The following is a 24,135-nucleotide window of genomic DNA, read 5'->3' as shown; positions in this document are numbered from 1 at the left end:
GTCTTCAGAAGTTCACCTTTGTGTTGCATTTGCATTTTTAGGTGAGTTATTTCTTTAATGCGACTTAATCCAACTTGCTCCTGCCTCTGTGACTAACCTCCTTTCAGGCAAAGTACAAAAGAGACTCCTCTGCCGCACGGGTCAAAGAGGGAGAAAAGATTGGCTCTCTCAGTATCCTCTACTGACCTGGAAGAGATCTGATCTCAGTCTGAAAGGATCGACTGCCACTGCATGCTGGTCTATTTTACTTTCTAAATTAGTTCTCTTATAAGTAGAGACTCGAGTGTCTTCATTCTTGCCTTGTGGCATGCGGGTGCAGGTTTTGTTGAGCCTCTTCCGCTTGTTTGGCACAGAGGAGAGGTTGTGTGTATGGATAAAAGCAGCTTCTTGCTTTCAGCTAAAGCTTTTTTGGTGATTCCAGCACTATGCGGCACAAATGCACAGGCTGTGAAGCTTCACTGTTTCTTTTACATACAGCAGGGTCAGAGGATTACAATAATATAAAGACATACAAACTTGCTGCCTGGGGGCACAGTGGTCCCGTTCAAGACAGATTAGACTCTTGAACATTCTCCAGGCAGTTTAACATTAAAATATCACAAGTGTTATAGTATTATATTTAAATACTATCGTAAAATACTTCTAAAAGTAGCCATATGCTGTTGTAAAACTAAACTTGTTTTTCCCCTTTAGGGTCCACTAATCTTATGGGTTATTAAACCAATAATAAAATCACAGCTTTTTTGTGTGTATATAGCACATCTAATGTTTGGTACATTGCTGTAAAACATAAACAGCTGATTGTAACTCTATAAATACAGCTTACCACAAGGCTCTGTTTTGGGACCCTTTTTGTTTTCTACATACATGCTCCTTTAGTAGCATCTGTTGTTTAGCATTGTAGTCTATTGCTATGCAAACAAATATGCCAGAAATAAGGTGACAATACTGCTTTATGATCTTTTAATGTAAATAAAATACACCACTTATATACACAGGGTTTCCGCTGGGTTTTAAAAAGTCTCAAAAAAAAGTAATTAATTAATTAAGTAATTAAAAAAGTAATTTTAACTAATTTAAAATATATTATTATTACTATTATTAAGTAGGATATATATATATATATATATATATATATATATATATATATATATATATATATATATATATATATATATATATATATATAATTATATATATATATATATATATAATTTTATATATAATAATATATATATAATTTATATTTATATTTATATATAATAATATATATAATTTTATATATATAATTTTTTTTTTTTAAGGTCTACTTTTACAACTTGATACTTTCAAACCACTGCAGAAATGTTCTAACCAACAGGCCTATGTCATATACAGAACAGATACTTAATAAATAGCCTACTATATATTAAAAGCATTAACGTGTGCTACATATTTTTGTTTTCACAAACTTTGGAAATGTAAATTCCGCATTAAAATTCAAAAATGGTTTTCAAAGTGCACTACGAATGCAATGCAATTGTTAACATAAAGATCACTAAACCTGAAACTGTAAAAGTATTTTGAAAGCAAATTACACCTAAGGGAGATGATTTTTAAAAAATCATTCTGAGTTTAAATGTTGGAATGTTCTGAATGAATAGGCCATAGGGGGGATAACTGGGAATAGAACACAACCAACTATGCTTCTAACCACAGTTCTAGAGGTTTAGTTGGAAACATACAAGTTTGTGATGCAGTTTGCGGATGTTCACAATGGATTTGGAAAACGCTAAATCAACAATGTTTTTAACGATGGAACTTGTGACCTTGTTTAACTAACAATGGTTTTCGGAAACACACCCCCGGACAGATTGTTGCGCATATATTTAGTTTATTATTGTTTTTATATCTTTTAAAACATTTGTACATTTTATGTTTTGTTTTAAAGAAAGTTTATGTTGGAAAAAAGTGTATGGATACAAGTAAACCTTGCTTGCTTAACACAATATTTAAAATATTTTGCTAAGAAATATTTAAAATATTTAAAATTTTTATTATTATTATTATTCATAATAGTCTTAAAAATTTCTTAAATTTAACTTGGCAAAAACCTTCAGAAACCCTGATACACTTACTTTTGACGTATTTGAAATGATACGATCCTATCAATACAGCCCACTCTAATAAACTGCAGGATTTTGGCAGGATAAGCAGCCTTCTCATTAGCAGTCTGGTAAAGTGTGTTAACTGCTGACGCACTTTGATGAGACACCTTCTGTGGGACATGACAGCTTGCTGAGGGGGAGAAGGTGAGAGCTACAGAGTATATGGTTGGTTATGTGAGTGTGTGGTTTTTGGCCGTGTGTGTGTGTGTGTGTGTGTGTGTGTGTGTGTGTGTGTGTGTGTGTGTGTGTGTGTGTGTGTGTGTGTGTGTGTGTGTGTGTGTGTGTGTGTGTGTGTGTGTGTGTGTGTGTGTGTGTGTGTGTGTGTGTGTGTGTGTGTGAGAGATAGAGGTGGTTTTTAAAGGGCAGATTGGTCAGCAGTAAGTCTTGCTCTGAATTGAGCCTAAATAGTGTCTGGCACTGATGTGGTAATGGGGTATTGATTGGTAGTGGTTTGGACCATGGCGCTGGTGTGTGCGCCTCAGAAACAACTATATTGTGTTTGCGGTAAAAGGTTGAGTGTCACTATCATGAGCAAACACACACAAAATACTATGATGATAAGATAAGATTGACTGCCTTCCTCTCTAATATCCCAGCAATGAGATACATTAAGTGTTTATTTTATTTTATTTTATTTTATTTTATTTTCATAACAACACTACTGATGTTTATCAGTTACTAGTAGTATTTAACTTTATGAATAAACAACCTTTATTTTATTTTATTTTATTTTATTTTTCTATGTCGTTTTGTAACCAAATTACTGATAGACAGAAATGGCTATATTGTGTTTGTGGTAAAAGGTTGAGTGTCACTATCATAAGCAAACACACACACACACACACACACACACACACACACACACACACACACAATACAATGATGAAGAGATAAGATTCACCGCCTTCCCCTCTAAAATCCCAGCAATGGTATAAATTTAGTGTTGCTTCACCCATTAGCACATGCCATAGTTTCAAGGAAGGCACAAACGTTTCTTGTAAAATTACTTCTACTTCCACTTCTTGAAAAGTTTGAGTAAGCGAATATTGCAAAACAAACCTTGCGATGAGCACTTTCTTTACTATTGTTTAATTTTTATATTTTAGTTATATTATTAAGTAATTTTTTTATTAGGTTGTGGTCAACCTATATTTATTTTATGTCACTTTATATAGCTCACTGATTTTTATAATAAAATTACTTGCATTAAGGCCCCATTTACACTAATACATTTTAGTTTTAAAACGAAGTTCACATCCACAGTGGAGTTCCACCTAGCATTTCTGAAGTGCTCTCCATCCACACTACACTGCTTAAAATGCACATCACGTGACCACACACATAGTCTGGCATGCGCTGCAGTGTATGTGCGTGTCTGAGCTCCAGGCAGTCATACGTTGGACGATTCATCAAGAATCTACCGGTATGGATATTAAACGTGATATTTAATTCATCCTGTCAAGAAGGCAGTAATTTTATAGGCTCTGTTTTGTTATAAGTATGCATACAGTGAAGATGATGATCATATAAATATGTAGCTACACAATACCTCAACATTTTTGGAGTCTGTTAAGTTGTAAATATCAAAATGAACAGGCAATTCCTCATATCATGTTTAATTTGATTGTTGAGAAAGTGAAACAACGTAGCCAGGGTGAGGTGAATGACTATCTAAAGTCCACTGTTCTCCTTTGAAGAGTTACCCGATGTGTCCTCGGGAGTTTTCTAAATCAAACTTGGATGCAGGACTGAACTTTGTGTAGGCTACTTAATATTGAGGAAAAAGCCCCAATCAGATAGACGAATGTCTGCAGCCACACCTCTGTTTTCAGATGTCTCTGTTTGACCCCATCCACAATAACACGAAGCAGCAGCATTTTAAAATGAAAACGGCTTCTTCAGCATTTTCAAAAAAGCTCAGTTTTCTGCGCTCGAAAACTCTGGCGTAGTGTTGACGGAAGGTGTAACCGCAGCAAAACTTATGCGTTTTAAAACGAAAACATTAGTTTAAACGGGGTATAAAAACAAAGAAACAATTGAAAAGTAAGCCGGCTGTTCTTCTCAAAAGCTTTCTGTCTATTTTTGCTTTTGTAGTTTGTCGTGTGTCTCTTCTGTTTGCGTGAGACATTCCTCTCCTTTCAGGACCCAAAAGCTTAAGCTTTTCAACTCCCTGCCCTTTTTCACCTCTCCTTCAGTTTCCTAAAGAAGCACTTTGTTTGTGAGCTTCTGCTTGTTGACGCAGGTGCAAAAAAAGAAATGAAGAGAATTAGAGAGTGTAAGAACGAGAGAATGAAGGAATCCCAGCCTCCCTCCTCCTCAAATGAAGTCTCTCGAGGCCCTTAAAAATGGCTTTAGGCCCTATGAACACACTGATTTCCTCACTATCCAGACCTGTCAGGGCTTGTAGGCTTTTTTCTCCTCAGTTTCTGTCTGTTGGTCTCAGGTGTGCTGAGAAAGGGCTTTAGCACCATTGTGGCTTTCAGGGCTCCTCTTTTTTCCACTGGGTCTTCCTGCCAGATGAGGAGAGCCGTGGGCTTCAAGCCAAAGCCTGATTTTATCTCTCTTACTCTGTCAACAGCAGGAATCCCAGAGCTCTGGGTGCATGTGTGTGCTCATTCTGGATTTGTCATCTGCTCGTGTTAACGGTCATTATTTCACATAACACTTGACACAATCTGCCCGTGTGAGTGATGATAGTCTGAAACAAGAAACTTTGAAATGTGACTTTAGGTGTCTTGGCTTTTGCGGTCAGTGCAAAATGTTGGTATTTGATGCTGTGGATGTTAATATGGAGGTTCAAATCTGGCCTACAATACTGTACATCTTATTTAATTTAAAAGTATCAAAAGATTTTAAAAATGTAAAGAAAATTTAGATTTTTTTTCGTGGAGTAACTCACATTATTGTTGTTCCCTAAGATGTGGAAGCAATTTTGATTATAATAAGCTTTTGATTGCAATTTATAAATGCAAATATTACTAATAAAATTTTAATATTGTATTTCACATTGCTAAATCCTCATTCATTCATTTTATTTTGGCTTAGTCCCTTTATTCATAAGGGGTCGCCACAGTGGATGAACCACCAACTTATCCAGCATATGTTTTACACAGAGGATGCCCTTCTAGCTGCAGCCCAATACTGGGAAACACCCATACACTCACATTCACACACATACACTACAGGCAATTTGGTTTATTCAATTCACCTATACAACATGTCTTTGGACTGTGGGGAAACCAGAGCACCTGCAGGAAACCCACATGAACACAGGGAAAAGATACAAATTCCACACAGAAATGTCAACTGACCCAGCTGGGACTTGAACCAGCAGCGTTCTTGTTGTGAGGTGACAGTGCTAACCACTGAGCCACCCATTACTAAATCAAATCTTATTTTCTGAAATCATTTTAGATAAAAACATAAGTCTGCAAAAAAAAACAGTAGAATATGCCTTCATTCATTCATTCATTCATTGTTTAGTCAAATTGACTGTATAATTATCAAAGTAAAATTTAAAAACATTATGATTCGACTTTAGTTCTGTGAAATTATTCTACATAAGTGTGCAAGGCAGGCTGAATAAAAATGCACTTTTACTCTCTGTCTGTAGGTGGCACTTACAGAACAATGGGGAAAAAAACAATGTGTTTTATTGGTTATTTCCAGTGACTGGCAAAATCTGCAGACCTTTTTTTGCCATTTTTGCAAAAACTTTTGTAACAAAAAACAAACAAACAAACAAACAAAAAAAAAACTGCAGTTTTATGTCGAATAAATACATTAAATAAGAAAAAAAACTTTAGTTTTAAGCTTTACAATGTAAATCCAATTAGAACTATTTGTTTGGTAAACAAAGCTGCATTCTCTAAAGTCTTTCAAATAATATATTGAATAAAAGAAAGAAAGCATTACAAACTGTACTGGCCATTACAAAATTTAATTTTTTTGTATTGCATTGAATTCTATATTTACAGGTTAGATGTATACTATGCTATTAATTTAAAATGCATACATTTTAGGTTTAAATCTAGTTTTTGTTGTATTTATTTTATATGCTTAATTTTATTAAACATTAATATTTTGTTTTATTTTAAAACGTTTTGCTTAATTTAACCGTTCCCTTTAACCAGTATTTTTTTCTTCCATAATTTGTTAAAGTACTTCAGTCTGAATAATCAAGGTTTTTTTCCACTAGTCAGAAGATTATGTGTATGTAAAATAACACCCAAGTGTCTACAGCTGTGTCTGAACCCTCTTTCCCCATATAATGAACAACAATGTGAAATTTAGCTTTTGAAACACTAACACATATACATTCATGTACACAACATATAACATGCATGTATATCTTGATTGATTTTAATACACAGATGAGATCTGAAGCACAAAGTGGAAATCATTTGTCTACTATTTTCATCATGAACTCACTACGAGTTTTAAAGAAGTCTCTTTCTCTTTTATTCATTTGTTTTATTATTTTCATATAAGAAAAGAGCACACAGCAGTATCCAGACGTACTCAATTCGCGTTCATCCTTTTGTTTCTTTCCCTCCCCGTTTCTCTCTCTCTCGGTTTCCCCCAGACTGGCACTCTTTGTTCAAGCGTGTCATTGGAAGTGTGTAAATCGCGAGCCCCTCAGCCAAACATTTTTCCCCTCTGATCAGTGAGAGACCCATCTGCAGCCCTCCTTCTCTTCCTGCATGTCATCACTCCATTTTCCCCAGACAGAGGACACAAATTAGCCCCATTTACACTCCATTTCCCCCAACTGCTCTGCCTCTAACCTGATAATGACTGGTGCTTCTCTATGAATTAGGATGATGGCGATGAATTGGGTGCAGGTTTTTACCGCACAAGTCTGGATTTTTCATGATATTCATTCATTCACTCATTCATTCATTCATTTATTTTGTCAGTTTGATTGTATCATTTTCAAAATATAAAGTAAAAACAATGTGATTCGACTTGTTCTGTTAAATTATTCTACATAAAACATAAAACATGTGCAAGACAGGCTGAATTAAAATGCAGTTTTGCTCTCTGCCTGTAGTTGGTACTTAGAGAACAATGAGGAAAAGCAATGTTTTTTGGTTATTTCCAGAAAACAAAAAAATAAAACAGAAAAGACAGCAGTTTTATGTTGAATAAATAATCATAATAAAAATAATGATAAAATTTGTTTTAAGATTTTCAGTGCAAATCCAATTAGAACCTCTTGTTTGATAAACAAAGCTTCATTCTCTGAAGTTTTTCATATGATATTTACATAATATTTATATAATATTTAGAGTTGGGCAGTAGCGTCGCTGCTAGCTTAACTACATTTCTCAGTAGCGTGGCGGTAGTGTCGCTACTTTATAAATCAAATATCATTTCTATAGCAAAGCTATGTTTTTTAGTCAGGTAGTGCAGTAGTGTCTACACACATGTCTAAGATCACAGATCACTAAGTGACGGCACCGACATTCACTGTGAGGCCGGTGTCTAGCCGATGAAAGTAAATCCATATGATGGTGAGTGGCAATTTCTTCTTCGTGTATATATATATATATATATATATATATATATATATATATATATATATATATATATATATATATATATATATATATATAGTTTACTGTAGAAAAGGCTAAAGTGTTGACCTTATTCTTCAAGTGCTCATTTTTGCGATTGTTTTAGAACTTCCGATTCAGTTGTCTATTGGAGAAATGTGTAGGAATAATAAACAGCAGAAAACGGTCAAACATGCTTTACAAACAAGTGTTTACATGACTATACAGACAAAAAAAATAATATAATAAGAAAATATCAGTTTGCAACATGAAGCAGTAAAACGAGCTGTTTTTAACGTCTAAAACACATTATGAATGAATAAAAGTAAAAGAGACCGGAAGTCTCTAGCCAAAAAGTTTCAAATGGCTGTGCTTTACTATTACTAGTAGTTCATGATAGTTATTAATGATACTACATTGTGTAGTGTAATTCATTAATGAAGAGTTTTGTGTATATATATACACACACACACACACACACACACACACACACACACACACACACACACACACACACACACACACACACACACACACACACACAAAATAATGCTTATTCCTAAATGTTTCCCTTTACTATACATTATTACTATAGTACTTTAAATGTATAACAGCTGGTTTTATTGGATTTTTTGTTTTTGCTGTTATATGCTAATGTGTTTCTGTTTAGTACAGCATATTGTATTGCAGTAGACAATTGCAATTGTACTACATAATTATGCCTCAAATTTCATTGACAGTTTTATTGATCACTGAGATTGACTTGGATTTAAGTTGCTTCAAATTTAAAAATGAAAATTGTAAAAATAGCTTAGACATTTACTAAAAGACAGAAATATTACTTTATAAACTGTACTGTACATAAATAATGGGAACATTTGCATATGATTCAATAATACTACAGATTATTATAAAACAAAAACTGAATAAAGATATATTTAAATACATTTACATAAGTAAATAAATAGACTGAATGATGGGCTTCAATATGTAAGATGTGAAGATAAATAAAATATAAAACAACAAATTAGAATAGAGTACAATAGAATAGAAAGCGATACAAAAATGGCAGCAATAAATAAAGATTTTTAGAAGTATAAGAAGAACAAAATAAAATTGTTTTTCATGATTCGCTCAGCAATTTTGCATGATAATGAACACAAAAATTGAGCACGAGATAAAGTAATTTGCATTTAAAATTAGATACTAGAATAGAATGACTTCCATAAATGGCAACATATTTGCTTAAAAGCTTTGCATGAGTTTAACAAAGCAGTAGTCTTAACATTACCTGTTTGTAACATTACTTATAACAATAGAATTAAAAAACAGAATAGAGCACATTTAAAATAGCACATTTTTAGAGGTGTTTTGTATGCCACTATTAACCGAATCATAGCTTATAGAATCAGATAGGTAAATTCATGAAAGCAATTTGGTCACCTGAGAGTACAGTTAGTTTTACCCTTTGCCATTATGGCCGAGCAGACTCTCTCTCCCCCTCTGATAGGTTTAAATTGGCTGAAAGAGATAGACTGAGCTCTATGCTGGAGATGTGAAGTGCTTGAGGAGCGTACAGTATGACCACAGAGCTGAACTCCACAGAGCGGCTCATTTGAGGCCTGTTAGGATCTCAGCAGGAATATCCTGATCCAACTTCATCCTCAGGTCTGCAGGCTTCTGAAAGACACAGATTAGAAAGGTGCCCGCAAGGATTTTCAGAAAAAATCTACTATTATTTGATGTCGACCCAAGGTTTACATTTGTAGATTACAGTTTGTATGGTGTTGGATGAGATGGGGACTTTGTACTTTGTTCAAATGATACATAAACCTGTTCCAGATACCTTCGTTATTTTATTCTATTTTCATTTTTTATTCTGTTTTATATTTTATTTAATTTGACATCTTTTCATAACAAAGCTACTGATATTTACCAGTTAACAGTATCTAATTTTATTATTGGGCAACCTTTATTTTATTTTATTTTATTTTATTTTATTTTATTTTATTTTATTTTATTTTATTTTATTTTATTTTATTTGACATCTTTTCATAACAAAGCTACTGATATTTACCAGTTAACAGTATCTAATTTTATTATTGGGCAACCTTTATTTTATTTTATTTTATTTTATTTTATTTTATTTTATTTTATTTTATTTATTTTATTTTATTTTATTTTCATAACAAAACTACTGATATTTACAAGTTATCAGTATTGAATTTTATTATTGGGCAACCTTTATTTTATTTTATTTTATTTTATTTTAATAGTTAATTGATTTTGTTGCGGAGAGCCTACATTTTATTAACATTTTTATTTTAGTCTACCTTTGCACTTTTTATGTTTGTTTCAGCACTAATTGGTGAAGCAGCTCTAGAATGAAATTATCCATCATTCTTAGTTTATCAAACCCGATCATCATAGTATGTCACCCTGGTGAATTATCAATCTTTCCTCTGTGTCTGTTTGTCATCACCCCATCACCAACACGTCTGAAAGACTAAGATAACATTACATTCCAGGTCACGGTGTGTTTCTGAACAAAAAGAGAGGAAACCCGTCCGGTGGTCACACAGGAAGTCACACCATCGTCCACTATAACCGGTGCCAAAATGACTACCTGTGAAGTCCAGAACACATGAACAAACTGAGTTAGTTACAGTATAGTATTTTTAGCACTAGCACAATACTCCCTGCTGGATGTTCAGTGTGAAAGCACTTCACATGAGAAAGCAAAATAGGCTGTTTTGGATTGATGGGGGCCTAAAACAAGACTTTATGCAAAAATATATACACTGTAAAAAATGCAAAATTGCAAAAAGTCAAGGCAACATAGTTTTTTTTGTTGATTTAATTTATTTTAATAAGTTTATCAAGATTCAACTTAATATTTTAAATTATACAAAGTTTAACTTAATATTGTTAGCTTGTTTGATTGTTATAAGTTGAGATGTCTACACAAGTTTATTTGATTCAACTAAATATTTAAGTCAGCAACAATTTACAGTGTTTTTAAAGTGTATACATGAGCAATATCACACAAGTAGCAGTGTGATGTGGCTGTATATCAGTACTGGTGGGAGGTGTGCGTTAGTGTCCCACCAGTGACGATATACAGCCATATCGCACTGCTACAAGAGTGATATTGCTTTTTTACAACAGTTTGATGGCATAACAAAAAAAAAAAAAATCAAACACGAGAGTCTCAGAATCCTTTTTTAAGAGAAAGTACATTCTTCCGTCATTCATTCACATCTGCTGCTGACGTCAGAACAGCAGAAACCATTGCTACTTCACCAACGTACCTTTAAAGCTAGTATTTGAATGATTCTCTAGTGTAATGTCTAAAGTGATGACAAAATGGCTGATTTAGCTCACATTTTAAGATTATAAGGCTGAACAGCATGAAACGCCATCAGTCTACAGAGATTTTCCAATATTTCTCATTTGCAATTGGGAGTTTACAATATTACTATGGTATAAATACAGAACTACAACATAAAAGAGAGAGAGAGATCGACTTTGAAAGTCATTTACCTGTTTCATAATGATTCGATCAGCTGTAGTTTGAAACTATGCTGTTTTTCTTTTAGGGCTTATTATTCGGTCTATGTTGCCATCTTGTGGATGAACATCGCCAGCCGTCTTTGCTCAAAGACAGGCTAATTGCTGCCGATACACTGTCTTAGAAATTAAAATATTTTAAAATAGGCACTATCCTTATAAATAAACTGCCTAGTTGCAATCTAAACAACTACATTCTCAACTTAGTACATTATGTTGCCCAACAGCAGCGATTTTTGTCAAACTGTAGAGTGTCCTCTGCTTGTTGCTGTATGTGGGCGGAGTAATACAGAAGGGTGAAGGGTTAAGAGGCTGTACCAGTGCTGTTACTGGCAGAATATCGCATGAACATCAGCCAATCAAATTCAAGAACCAGAGAGAATGATTGTATAAATACTAATAACACGCTTTACACTTATGAGATTTTTGGCTTTTTGGCTTTTCATTATTTTTATAGTCTAATGGAAAGAAACATCCTAAATACACTGCACAGTGTTTCTTTTATTACCCTTATAAAAATAGTGTCTGTAAATTATAATAAAAATTATGTTGTATTCTAAAAATGTGTTTTTTCTCCCTCAATAAACCATAAATTGTCACTTTAGCAGGTCTTACATAGACCAAACTTCACTGTTTTGGTCTTCTGAAGGCTTTTACAGTGGTTTATACATAATTTGCCTGATTGTTTGCAACCAAAAAATTTTTTCAGGCAGTTTAATCCAAAGAAAGATCTCTTTAATCTCTTTATATTTAATAAAGCAAAATAAATAAATAAATGAAGGAAGAATATTGAACCTGATTCATGCAATGTTTAGATTTTTATGATAGAAGTGTTCAGGCTAGTGGATATTTAATAAAATAATTTCTCATTTGCATTTTTAAGCAAATCATTTAAAAAAAACTTTTGTAAAACGAAAAAAAAAAATTGTAATGCTGAATGCAACCGATCAAATGTGGCTGTATGGTGACTATAAGTTATATTTTCACCCTCTTCACCTGCAGTGTCTTGCGTTTAAAGCGTCAGTCAGTCACTCATTACGGCTCATTGAGCTCTGTCCAGCATAGACACGCTCAGGAGCCTGAAGACATGAGGGACGAGTCCTGTCGCTTCATTTGGATTAATGGACAGTTAATGTCTCCGGCCCTTTGAAGAGCTTCAGTAACGGTCACCCGTGCTTCATGCTCAAGGGGATTTGATGGGACTTCATCTTGTCTTTGAGAACTGAGGCTTTGTATTTTGAGCTGTCGGTTTTGGACTGTTAAATATAAGATAGCTCTTTTAAGAAACATCTCAGCACTTAAGCATGAAAATAAAATAAATAAATACAAATAACATAACATTTGTTTTGATGTGAATATTTCTGGATGCTTGTTTTTTCTCTCTCCTTTCTCGCAAAAAGGAGATGTTAATCTTTCCATCCTGGTGTTTCTAACATTTCCATGGAGTGATCTGTCACAGAAATAATGAAAGCAACTGAACACTTCAGTACCTGTGGTGATAAGCTTCTTATGAACTGATGATGACTCTTTAACCTTTCTCATGTTTTCCGTCACTCCCTCTTCTTCTCATTCATTCCCAAAGCTGATTTGTCACAGCTTTCAAGTCCTTCTCATCTGAAGTTGGTCATTACCTGTTGGAAATCTGTGGCGGAATGCTTAAAATGGGAAAAGTGGCCCATGGGCAGGGTGGGCTCTATTGAGTTTAATCTTTGCTTAAAGAGACACAGCAGTCAATGAGAAATAGACTGTCTGCTTGTCAAGTCTGGCATCACAAGTTTCTGGGTCCAAACACAAATGAAAATAAGATGAAATAAGTTTCATGTAAAAAGAAGTAATAAGTAAAAGAAGAAATAAGTTGAAGTGATAGATGAGGCAGCAATGGGGTGGGGAAAATTAATATTGTGCTTCATCCCACTTCATTTCAACCTAAATGCTAAATTAGTTTGCTATTTTATGTGTACATGGATAAGAAGCGTTCAACGCTAAGCGAAATAAGCGAAAGTGTGCACATTAATTTTGACACCCACAGACATTGTCACCAAATATAAATCAGAGATAAATACATCGCCTTATTTCAGTTGTCAAGCTTTGTAAAAAATCTATCTATTGAATTAATCAGTCTATTTAAAAAAAAAAAAAAAAAAAAACGTTGGCTAAAAATATGCATTATAGGTTTAAATTATAGAGAGAAATAATAGAAGAACTGAGACTGCAGTCTGATCATGAGGCAGATCAATATTAGAAGATTAAAATAGGGATAAATGATTAGATGGTAATTTCGTCCAATTATTCTTATGGATTAACAGCACCTCGTTCATATTTCAGCTTGCTTTCATTTTCAACATGAAATGCACATTTACTGGTAAGAATGACTCATACTCATAAGTCTCTCTTCATATAGCCATAAATATATGGCTATTACACAACCATAATACACTGTGATATAGCCTGGTTCACTAGTTCATTAGATCATATTGATTTCTCACTATAATTGATCCCACCATACTTCATTTCATTCAGGTGATCTCGAACCGACTGATTTGGCGTGCATCCGAGCGCAATTGCGGTATTCACATGTGCCAATAGAACCGTGCTAACTGGGCAAACGAGACAGGTTCCGAAACAAATGTCTAGGTGTAAAAGCACCATAAGACTGTATTTACATGCAATTGACAAACAGTTGAAGCCACATTAAACTTAAGTGACAAGGCAGCACTGGCCTGATCGAGCCAGTAACGATCCTGTCTACTGTCCCGAGCGATTTGTATGATATGTTGTTTGAAATAAAAAAATCAAATGGAATCATATCAAATGCTAAAATACGCACCAATTGGTATTAATCTAGGCTACTGTATTCCATATGCTGTAATTCTGCTATATGCTATTAATCACTGTTTTGATTTTGATATCCATGCCCAAGATCTGATCTTCAGACAGGGATTAATGCTGTATAATATAGACAATTTCTATGTGGTGATGTCATTGACCCATGAACATTTCCTGTTTGTTGTCAAACTATTTTTTAACTGTAACAAGATGCAATTTAATGGCATCTTAACATTAAAACAGCTGTCATAACATCATATATCAATATGTGGACATTTTTAGATCTTAAAAGCTTTGGAAATTAAAAATGTAATGCATGAAATAGATTAGAACTGTTGTTGATTTCATCCCTCAAATGGATTATTAATAATTTAAAATATTGGGGTCTGGGATGCAGCAAGTTTAGAGACTCTATAGTCAACACTAAAGAGTCATTTTAATGTGTGATATGACTAAACAGTGGTTAGCGAGTGATCATTAATATCTACGGAGATTGAGTTTTCTCAATTCAAATGACTTGGACCCAAAAACAATATTCTGTACGTCACCTAACTTAACAAGTGGATTAGAAGGATCTTAAATTGGTTTTCTAGCCACAAACAGAAAGGTCAACACTATTACAGTGCGAGTAGATTTATGGACACACTCGATGGGATTTTTTTTTTTTTTTTTTTTTACCATCAGCACTGTTTGGAAAATGACCTGCTGTGTTTTCATCTCAAGTTCAGTTCAGCACTTTTGGAGTAAAATAGTTCTTAGGTGTGTCGACTAAGCAGAATTATACTTGTTATGAACAGAAAACAGAGCAAAGGGGAAGAAAAAGAAAGAAAGAGAATGTTCCCCCTTGTTCAAATAAGCTGGTTGAAGAGCAAAATGGAGAGAATAAAAGAAGTCAAACCTATAGATCAACAATCGAACAAAAGATTTGAGGAAGGTATTATTATCTGATACCCGAGAACTTCTGTTTTTTATGTGTGTGTGTGTGTTTGTATGTGTGTGTATCTGGGTGGGGACTGTGTTAAAAGTGTGAAATATTTGGTGGCCGTTGTGACAGGAACAAACAAGTTGTTGTTTTTTGCAGTTAGTCTGATGAGACTATGAGAATGCAGACATAAACAGAATTATTCTATACTGTTATTCTGTTGTCTCTACTCATGATTACATGACATGTTTACACAGAAACTGTCCACAAAATTCTGCTTTAACGTGTTCAAAGTTCTGTGGAATTTAGATTCCTAGTTCTATAATGGTGTCATCATTGTCTGTTATTTGCATGGTGTTGGTATAGCGATATGTTTCAGCTGGGCTAAGAAGGATATGTTGGTCTGTAAGAATATGCAGGAAAAAATGTAAAATAGCTGGTTTGTTTAAACTAAAATTTGGATATAACATGCACCAACTGAATGCTTGTTGACTTAAATTTGGGTCAAAACAACTTAGCATTCATAAAGTTTGTGTGAACCAAAGTTGCTGAGGCATTTATTTCAGTATGATGATGTACTTCCAACTGAAACTGATTTCAAGCAGACTTTAAAGTACATTAATATTATGAAATATTCTTTGTGTATATTTTTTTTTCAGAATGCCAAATCTGTGGTGTTTCGTTTAACAATGAATCTGTTTCTGCACAAATAATTTAATTAAATGTTTATTAGCTAGTCCCTTGTAAGGACGTTGACTTGCTTATTTTCAAAATGAATCCGCTGTTTTAATCGAATCATTTAAATGAATTACTCAGTAAATCACTCGTTATGACAGGGTGTTGTCACCACCTTCTGGCTGTTTTAGTGTCATATTTGTTAATCCAGGACATGCTAGAAATAGCCAAGGTGCCTTTATAGCTTAATTAAAAAAATACATTAGGGTGTCCGCGGGGTCTTAAAAAGTCTTAAAATGTCTGAAACTTCAAATTCTAGATATTAAAAAATCTTAAATTAAATGAAAATTTGTCTTGTGGGTCTTAAATAATTAAATAATTATATCTTAAATAATTGTAAACAGGTCTTTATTTTTCTTTGTCCATAAAAGGCACCCAATCAGGCCAACACGTATCCAATCCCCAACAATCCATCTCAATAGAACTTTTAACAAAACTCTATTTATAACCCCATTTACCAATATGGTTTAATTATCGTCCTTACAATGTTTGTTTAAAAGTTCTCTGTGAATTTATTTAGTTTATATAATCCACATATGGCGAGGACACCAATCTGAACAGACTCTTGTGCGTACATTTAGTTTATTATAGTTTATTTTAAGATTTGTATGTGATGCGTGAATGCATTCAACTTTTGACAATTTATTTCAAACTTGTGGCTGAGAAGTAACTTCATATATTATAATTTCAAATATAATAAAAAAGGCTAAAATGTAAATAATAAAGGTCTTAAAAAGTCTAAATTTTGACTTTGTAAAGCCAGCAAAAACCATGTGCATTAAAACAAGTATTAAAAATGCCTGAGCGCTCGTCATATACACCATGAGCAAAAACACAGTTTCCACTTTTAGATTTGATCACACTCAGATTTGGAAAATGATGATTAAATAACATGTTAAAGCAAATTAAAATAACTTATTTAAAAAAAAATCTGTCCCTTTTATGTGGTTATATTAAAATGATACTGAACATAGTGTAAATGTTTGATAATGTCTTTTCCAAGCTGTATCTGTGTGGTACTCAGTCAGCAGTCAGTGTGGGCAGTCATTATTCTTGTGTCTTTGTCTGCGCTCTCCATTATACTAACAAGAGTAGATTTTGCACATGCAAAATTATAGATTCCATCTGAAGAAACAATGGAGCATTTCGAATCCAGTCTCTCCTGCTGTCTGTCTGTGCATTTAAAAAGCCCTGTGGTCTTCCTCAAGTCGGCGCAGCAGTGCTGGGCTTTGGGGAGATTTTAAACCTTGCTCTTTGCCCCAGGCCTTAAAGACAAGCAACAGAAGCAAAAAAAAAAAAAAAAAGACTAAGGATTGGACTGATGGGAGCAGGTTTAGGGAAGGAGAATAATGCATTTGTGTTTGCTTCCCCCTCACTTTTAGCAGTCATCACTCACTGCTTTTCTTTGTTTACTGAATATTCTTTCATATTTTCTTCTCCATCATAATATGAGGCTCCAAGTGCTTTTTTAAATATATTTCTTTTATATTATCAGACTGAATTAAGTTTGCTGAGTTATCAGAGTTTATTCTAGGGTGCAGGAGTTCTTCTCAAGTGGGCCTGTCTGTGTTTTAATAATTTATAATGTGATAAATGGAGACATTTGGGATGATTATACTTCAGTAATGATATATTTGTGACTCGTCGCTTTAGAATTATTCATTTCACACCCACTTATGCCTTCCTACCATCTGCTCGCTCAGTATTGAGAGAGATTGAGAAGGTAAAGTTACTGTAGATTGCAGAACTATACCTCTATTTGCCATATATATATATATATATATATATATATATATATATATATATATATATATATATATATATATATATATATATATATATATATATATATATATATATATATATATTCTTTAATAAAGGAAGGAGCATTTTGTGTCACCTGTTGTGTGAACTAACTGGAGGAAGTTAAAGAAACCAAAGCTGTGACTATTTCTTTTTTTTTTTTTACACATTTGACTCGTGCTGGTGATCTATTCTGTAGTAGCTCTTTCTTCTCGAACAAAAGGGATTCTGAGGGTGGGAGAGGGACGTTCGGTAGAGTCAGTCCGTTTCATTATTTCATTACAATGCACAGCCTCCGCACGGCCAAACATTAGCTTTACGCTGCAGATGGGACGGGGGGAGAAAAACATTCATCAGAGAGGGGGACGGGAGTGAAAGGAGGAGGATGACAGAAAGACGAAATGTGACATGTGAAAAGAGGAAAGACGCAATATGATGATAAAGAAAGACTGAAAATCATCATAAATGAGAGACAAGTTGAATCTGATGGGGAAAAAATAGAAAATGAGAAAGAAAGAAAGAAAGAAAGAAAGAAAGAAAGAAAGAAAGAAAGAAAGAATGAAAGAATGAAAAAGAAAAAGTGAGAAAGAAGAAAAAGAATAGAAATAAAGAATGTGAAAAAGAAAATTATAGAAGAAGGATAGAATATGAAAAACAAAGGAAGAATGAAAGGAAGTAAAAATATGAAAAAGAAGGGAAGAAAGAATTTGAAAAAGAAAGAATGAGAGAAATATAAATAGAAGTAAGAAAGAATATAAAATAAGAGAGAAAAAACAAGGAAATAAAGAAACAATATGAAAAAATAGAAGGAAGAAAGAAAAAAAGAAAAAGAAACAGTTGATAAAAAACAGATAGATAGATAGATAGATAGATAGATAGATAGATAGATAGATAGATAGATAGATAGATAGATAGATAGATAGATAGATAGATAGATAGATAAATAGATAGATAGATAGATAGACAGATAGATAGATAAAAGAAGAAAAAGAAAGGAAGAAAGAAAGAGTGGGGGAAAAGAAACAGAAGAAAGAAAGAATATGAAAAAGAAAAGAAGAAAGAATATGAAAAAGAAAAGAAGAAAGAATATGAAAAAGGAAGAAAGAGAGAAAAAAGAAACAGAGAAGAAAGACAATAAAAAATAAAAGAAAGGAAGAAAAAATATGAAAAACATAAAGAATGAATATGAAGAAGAAAGAAAGACATAATACGAATAAAAATTTTGAAAAAGAAAGAAAAAATACAAGAAAGTAAGAATAATATGAAAAACAAAGAAAGGAAGAAAGAAAGTGAAGAAATATTATGAAACAATGAAAGAATATGAAAAAGAAAGAAAGAATACAAAAAAGGAAGAAGAATATAAAAAGAAAGAAAGAAAGAATACAAGAAAGGAAGAAAAATATAAAAAGAAAAAATACAAGAAAGGAAGAAGAATATAAAAAGAAAGAAAGAAAGAATACAAAAAAGAAAGAAGAATATAAAAAGGAAGAAAGGAAGACAGAATACGAAGAAAGAAAGAAAGAAAGAAAGAAAGAAAGAAAGAAAGAAAGAAAGAAAGAAATACAAAATTAAATACAAAAAGATAGATAGATGGATGGATGAATGTTCTGTATGGTCTTTTGGAGAAGTGTTCATATCAGTATATACACCACTGTGAGATCAGTGTGTGAGGTTTAATAACGGAGCTCCGGCTTGCACATTTTTCACAGTGGAGGAGGAGGTGGTGTCCTCTAAGTGCCTGTGATTAAAGTTTCACAGTGAGACTCTACAAGGCCCAGCAGGCTGTTCCACCATAACACTCCCTTCCTCCATCCACTCCACCTGCCTCTGCCCTGCAGGAGATGTCCGGCTTCCAGATCACAAAACATCTACTGCGTTCACAAACAACAAAAGCTACATACGAGCATCTCAACACACTGTGGCCATCGCGTTTTGTTTACGGTAGTATGGGGTCTACTGTCATCATGCTGAGATTTCTCACACATTATTATTGCTGGATCTCAGTAGCATGGAGGTGAGGAATAGGATGAAGGGAGGGAGTGAGCGAAAAGAGTGGGCAGCAGGTCATTGGGTTCATCCGCTGACTCACGTTTGCCACTCTGCTCATCGGGATCACAGTTTCTCTCATCGATTTTCGCTAACCTTTTGGTTATGACTGCAGTGACATTTTAACTGTAGATCCCCGCTGAGATATTCCATCTGGAGTATGTTTTCCAAGCTGAAGATTTGATATTTAATGGAATCAGATCAGATGGTAATAGATCTGTGTTTGATTAATGCACATATGCTTGTGTACCACATTAATAGAGAGACAAGTTGTTGAACGTATTGGGCAACATTTTTCAGGCATTTAAATATGGCTTATTTCCTCCTGAAAGATTGCTATCTATGACAGATTTAGCTAGTGATGTGTTCTTGTTGGAAATATTGTATTCATGAGTTGTTTCCAGACTTCGAGACCAAAGATTTTAAATAGAAGGCATATCACTAAACAGACATTTTCAATTAACCCATTTAAGCCCACAAGTAACTGTAGTTGCCAAAGTTCATAGTAGCCATTTTCCTTTTCTAAGTAATTTTCTACATGTTATCCATGGTCAATTTCTCAATGAAATGCAAGCAAACAACCAAATAGAAGATTTCAAGAAAGAAAAAAATGAATAAATTTTAATTTGCTTTACGTAAAGCTTTCAGCTTCCCCTAATTTCAGGATTAAAAATGGATACAAACCCTTCCAAAGTCAATTTTTATGTTACAAAATTTTTATTTCCTTCACAAATGTAAATCCACCTAATCATGAAGGTCTCTAGATTCATTCAAACAGAACAAATCCTTCAAAAGATCTATAGTTTTTTTGTATACTTCAAGTAGCAACTATAGTTGGGAATTAGGAAATAATGTGTTAATAAGTTAATAAATCAAGGTTGTTGGTTTTGTTTAATGTTTTTTTTTTTTTTTTTTTTGATACAGCAAAATCCTCAGAGAAAAATTAACTTCTACCACTGGGAAATAACACTTAAAATAACACTGGAGCAGAGTTAAAGTGCTGATTGAACAGAGAATAATTAAATCCTGCTGAAAACTACAACTGAATTCAGTCATAATTTGTCTAAATTGCCAACACAATTTCACGGCAATTCGTAACTTTTTGATTTAGTGGCTAATTCATATGAATTCCTACAATCTAATTCGTACAATTTTGTACGATTTGCTCATCACCCAATGACGGTTGGGGTTAAGGGTGGGATTGGGTACCACGCCTTCTTTTTAAAATCTTACATTTTTATACGACTGAACTCAAAAGAATTCATACGAATTAGCCACTCAACTGACAAAACATAAAATGCTTAGTTTCCTTGTGAGATCAGGCTGAAATTGTAGCTTTTTTCTACAAAAAATGCAGTATCAGGTCACTGAAACATTTTTTTTTATTAAACTTTTGTCGGGTTGATAATTTTCAAAGCAATAGGGTCTTTGTTTTTTAGAAAATTGAGAAAAAAAGTTTTTGTTTACAAAAATAACTACACGTGTGGACATGGCCTTAGAAACTCTAATAAAAACTCTATTCACGGAAATGACTTTAATTGATCTGTTGAAAGCAGTTGTTTTGAGTTAGAATGCTAAATGTTCTCCTCCTATTCAAATTTATACATATATTGTCCATTATAAATGTATTTCTCCACCGGCAACTATAGTTGCTGCATATTCAAACACAATTTTCAGGCCAAAAATAAATAGATAAATAAATAACCTGAAGAAAATAAATGCAAAACATGTTCATATAGGACACTATTAACAAGACTACATGCATGAAACCATTTTTAAAATAATTGGGCACAAATGGGTTAAAAGCCAAGCATTTTAGGGCTTGAAAATGCAAATGTTGTGAAAAGTGAAATTTGTTGTTAGAAAAGTATATATTATTGCTTCCATTTAAATCATGAAAACTTATTTTTTTTGAAAATGGTGATATCCAATGATATTTGTACAGTATTATATGTTAAGTCTAAAGAAAAGTGCAGGTTCCTGGCAAACAAAACAAATAATGGCAGATTTAATTCCAATTGAGTATGGACAATGGGTATAGTTGGTAAATTTGTATCAAACTGCTGCTTGTAACAATAAAGCTAGCTAACTTCCATGCATTAAAAAGCCATCGACTGTTGTCAGATTTGGAATATGATTATTTTCATGACTGAGACTGAGAATATTATGACATAGGAACTCAAGTAGCTACTGTGAAAATGGCTAATCTGCAACGGAATAAGCTTTAATACTAAAGATGTTTTTTTCCCAGTAGAGTTAGGATCTCTTTTCCAACCCCCAGTAAACCTTACTTTTGAATTGCTGATATAAAAGCTTAAATATCACGTGGAGCATGAATCTAATAGTGTTGAGGAGGGGACAAGAACAGAAAGGAAGAGCTAAAATGTAGAGAGCTGTGAAAACAAGTAAAGTACAGCAAAAAAATGGGGTCAACCCTAGTTTATGTAACTCCACGGCAAGGTTGAGTAGACTTACTGCAGTGCAGGGTTTTTCAGTCACTGTGCTCATATACAAACAAACACGGTTGTTGTCTTGAGGATAGAGATCATCAGATGGGTCTCCATTTCTCACTTTAGTAGACTTAAGGTCTTGTTGACCCTCACAGCATGTTGACCCCTTCTGTTACACACACTGTTTGAATTATTAACCCTCTGGCAGTGAGAAAGAGCACATAAGCGAACAAGAACAACATCACAATAACCAGTTACAATACCCATAAGAAAACTTGGCTTGTTTGAGGTGGTTTTAATATCAATAGAACCAAATAAAAGTTATTTCAGTGATATTCTAGTTTCTAGATATGTCTTGGTTTTATTCTGCTATATAGGTTTAAATGGATCCGATGTGTTTTAACCACTATAAGTATATTCTCTCTCGTCTTTTTCATAATATTTGTAACTCCTGGTTACTGGAGCAGTGACCGTGTCTTTCTGAGGCTAATCCATAAAATGCACTAAGAGCGCATAGTCTGAACAGAATCTTATAATTGTACCTGCTGAAATATGGAGATGAGACTTTCTCTCTACTCTTCTCTCTGGATTAGAAGAAATTGGGTCAGAATGGCATTGAAGAATATATAACTGGGTTCAGCTTTAAGACTACTGCTGGAAAGCCTTGATCTTCTGCCATAATTGCTGTATTGTCGGCTTCTTATGGAACTGAGACGAATCTCAACAAATTCTTCTTCTCATTCAGCAGGGGAGGGTGTGTGAAGCATTGTTATATAAATGTTATGCATTTCTGTGACCGCACCTTGGAACAGGTGTGCTGTCATGTTCTCATATGTGACTTGAAATCCACCCATTGCATACTTAGAAACCCCAAACCTCCTGCATGTCTCATTTGTCTGTAGCTATCTAAACTATTCTTGTGTATAGACTTAATCTTTCCCTGTTCTTTTGTTTAAAATGTGTTGTGCTTCTTTTTTTTCAGGGAAAACTGCTGCAGGGCTGATCATGACCATGAGGTCAACAATTAGGAACATGGCCGTCTGGAAGTGCATCTAATCCACTGCTTCGGCCTCAGGTACTGCTGCTGATCTTATATACATGATGTCATGATGTGCAAACACAATAGAGATGTGGTTTTGAGGCAGCTTAAAACCTTGTAGCACAATATCAGAAGTTCAGCCATTTAGAATGTTGCTGAGCTTAAGACACACAAACAACCCAGGCTCATTCTGAAAATGTATGTCTACATACATTTCTGAAGTGCACCCAATACATCCCAGTAGAGCTGCACGATTCTGGCTAAAATGAGAATCGCGATTCATTTTGCCTAAGATCACGATTATCTCACGATTCTGTAGATGTAAAATAAAGGTATGATAAAAACAAATTTATGGCAAAACATCAATAATAATATTATGTTTAGGTCTACTGGTTTCTATAAATAATTCTATTCTACTTATAATAATTCTGATGTTGAATTATTATGTTTGAGATTGCAATCTGTCATTAACAACATTGTTGGACAATTTTATTCACTGGTAAAATCAGACATTTGTCATTATTAGATTATATTCAACAATATATAGGCTCGAGTAGGTATACTGACACTGTAAACATTTATTTTCATGCACCACTCTGTTCACTATTAAAGAAAACACATATCAAATGCTTGTCGTAATCATAACTCTTAAATGCAATATGATAATTTAAATGAAGTGCACACTTTCGCTTTTATTTTGACTGCTAAGTGCTTGTTCATACTTCACGCGCAGCTCCCAAACGATCAATCTGTGCCACAAACTGAATATTATTTACAACTGTAATACCTGTTACTGCATATGCAGGTTCTGTTCACTAAAGTAGGCGCACACTCCCTCCCTCTCTGTGATTACATCTCACGGGCAGCAGCTCACGTCACGTGTGATTTCCCGGCCGCGAAAACATCATTATATGAAGACAAAAATTATTTTTAGGTGAATTATACCTTATGAATACAGTATGTGACTCATTCAACATCATTTGGAGGTGTCCATGTCACTGAGCAAATGTGTGTGAAACAATGAAAAGACTCGTGCAGC

At 33.8% G+C, this 24,135-nt stretch overlaps 1 protein-coding gene across 5 annotated transcripts in view; it reads left to right on the top strand.

Moving 5' to 3' along the window:
• Positions 1-24,135, top strand: part of tiam1a (TIAM Rac1 associated GEF 1a) — a 121,303-nt gene that overhangs the window by 35,069 nt on the left and 62,099 nt on the right. For all 5 annotated transcript variants that reach the window (XM_073914761.1, XM_073914764.1, XM_073914763.1 and 2 more), the window contains one exon: positions 23,040-23,132. The gene's annotated coding sequence lies outside the window, so the exon portion shown is untranslated. The remainder of the gene's footprint in view (positions 1-23,039; positions 23,133-24,135) is intronic.

This window comes from Danio rerio, chromosome 10 (genome assembly GCF_049306965.1).
Source record: "Danio rerio strain Tuebingen ecotype United States chromosome 10, GRCz12tu, whole genome shotgun sequence".
Classification (NCBI taxonomy): Eukaryota; Metazoa; Chordata; class Actinopteri; order Cypriniformes; family Danionidae; genus Danio; species Danio rerio.
This window is presented reverse-complemented; position numbering and strand designations above follow the sequence as displayed.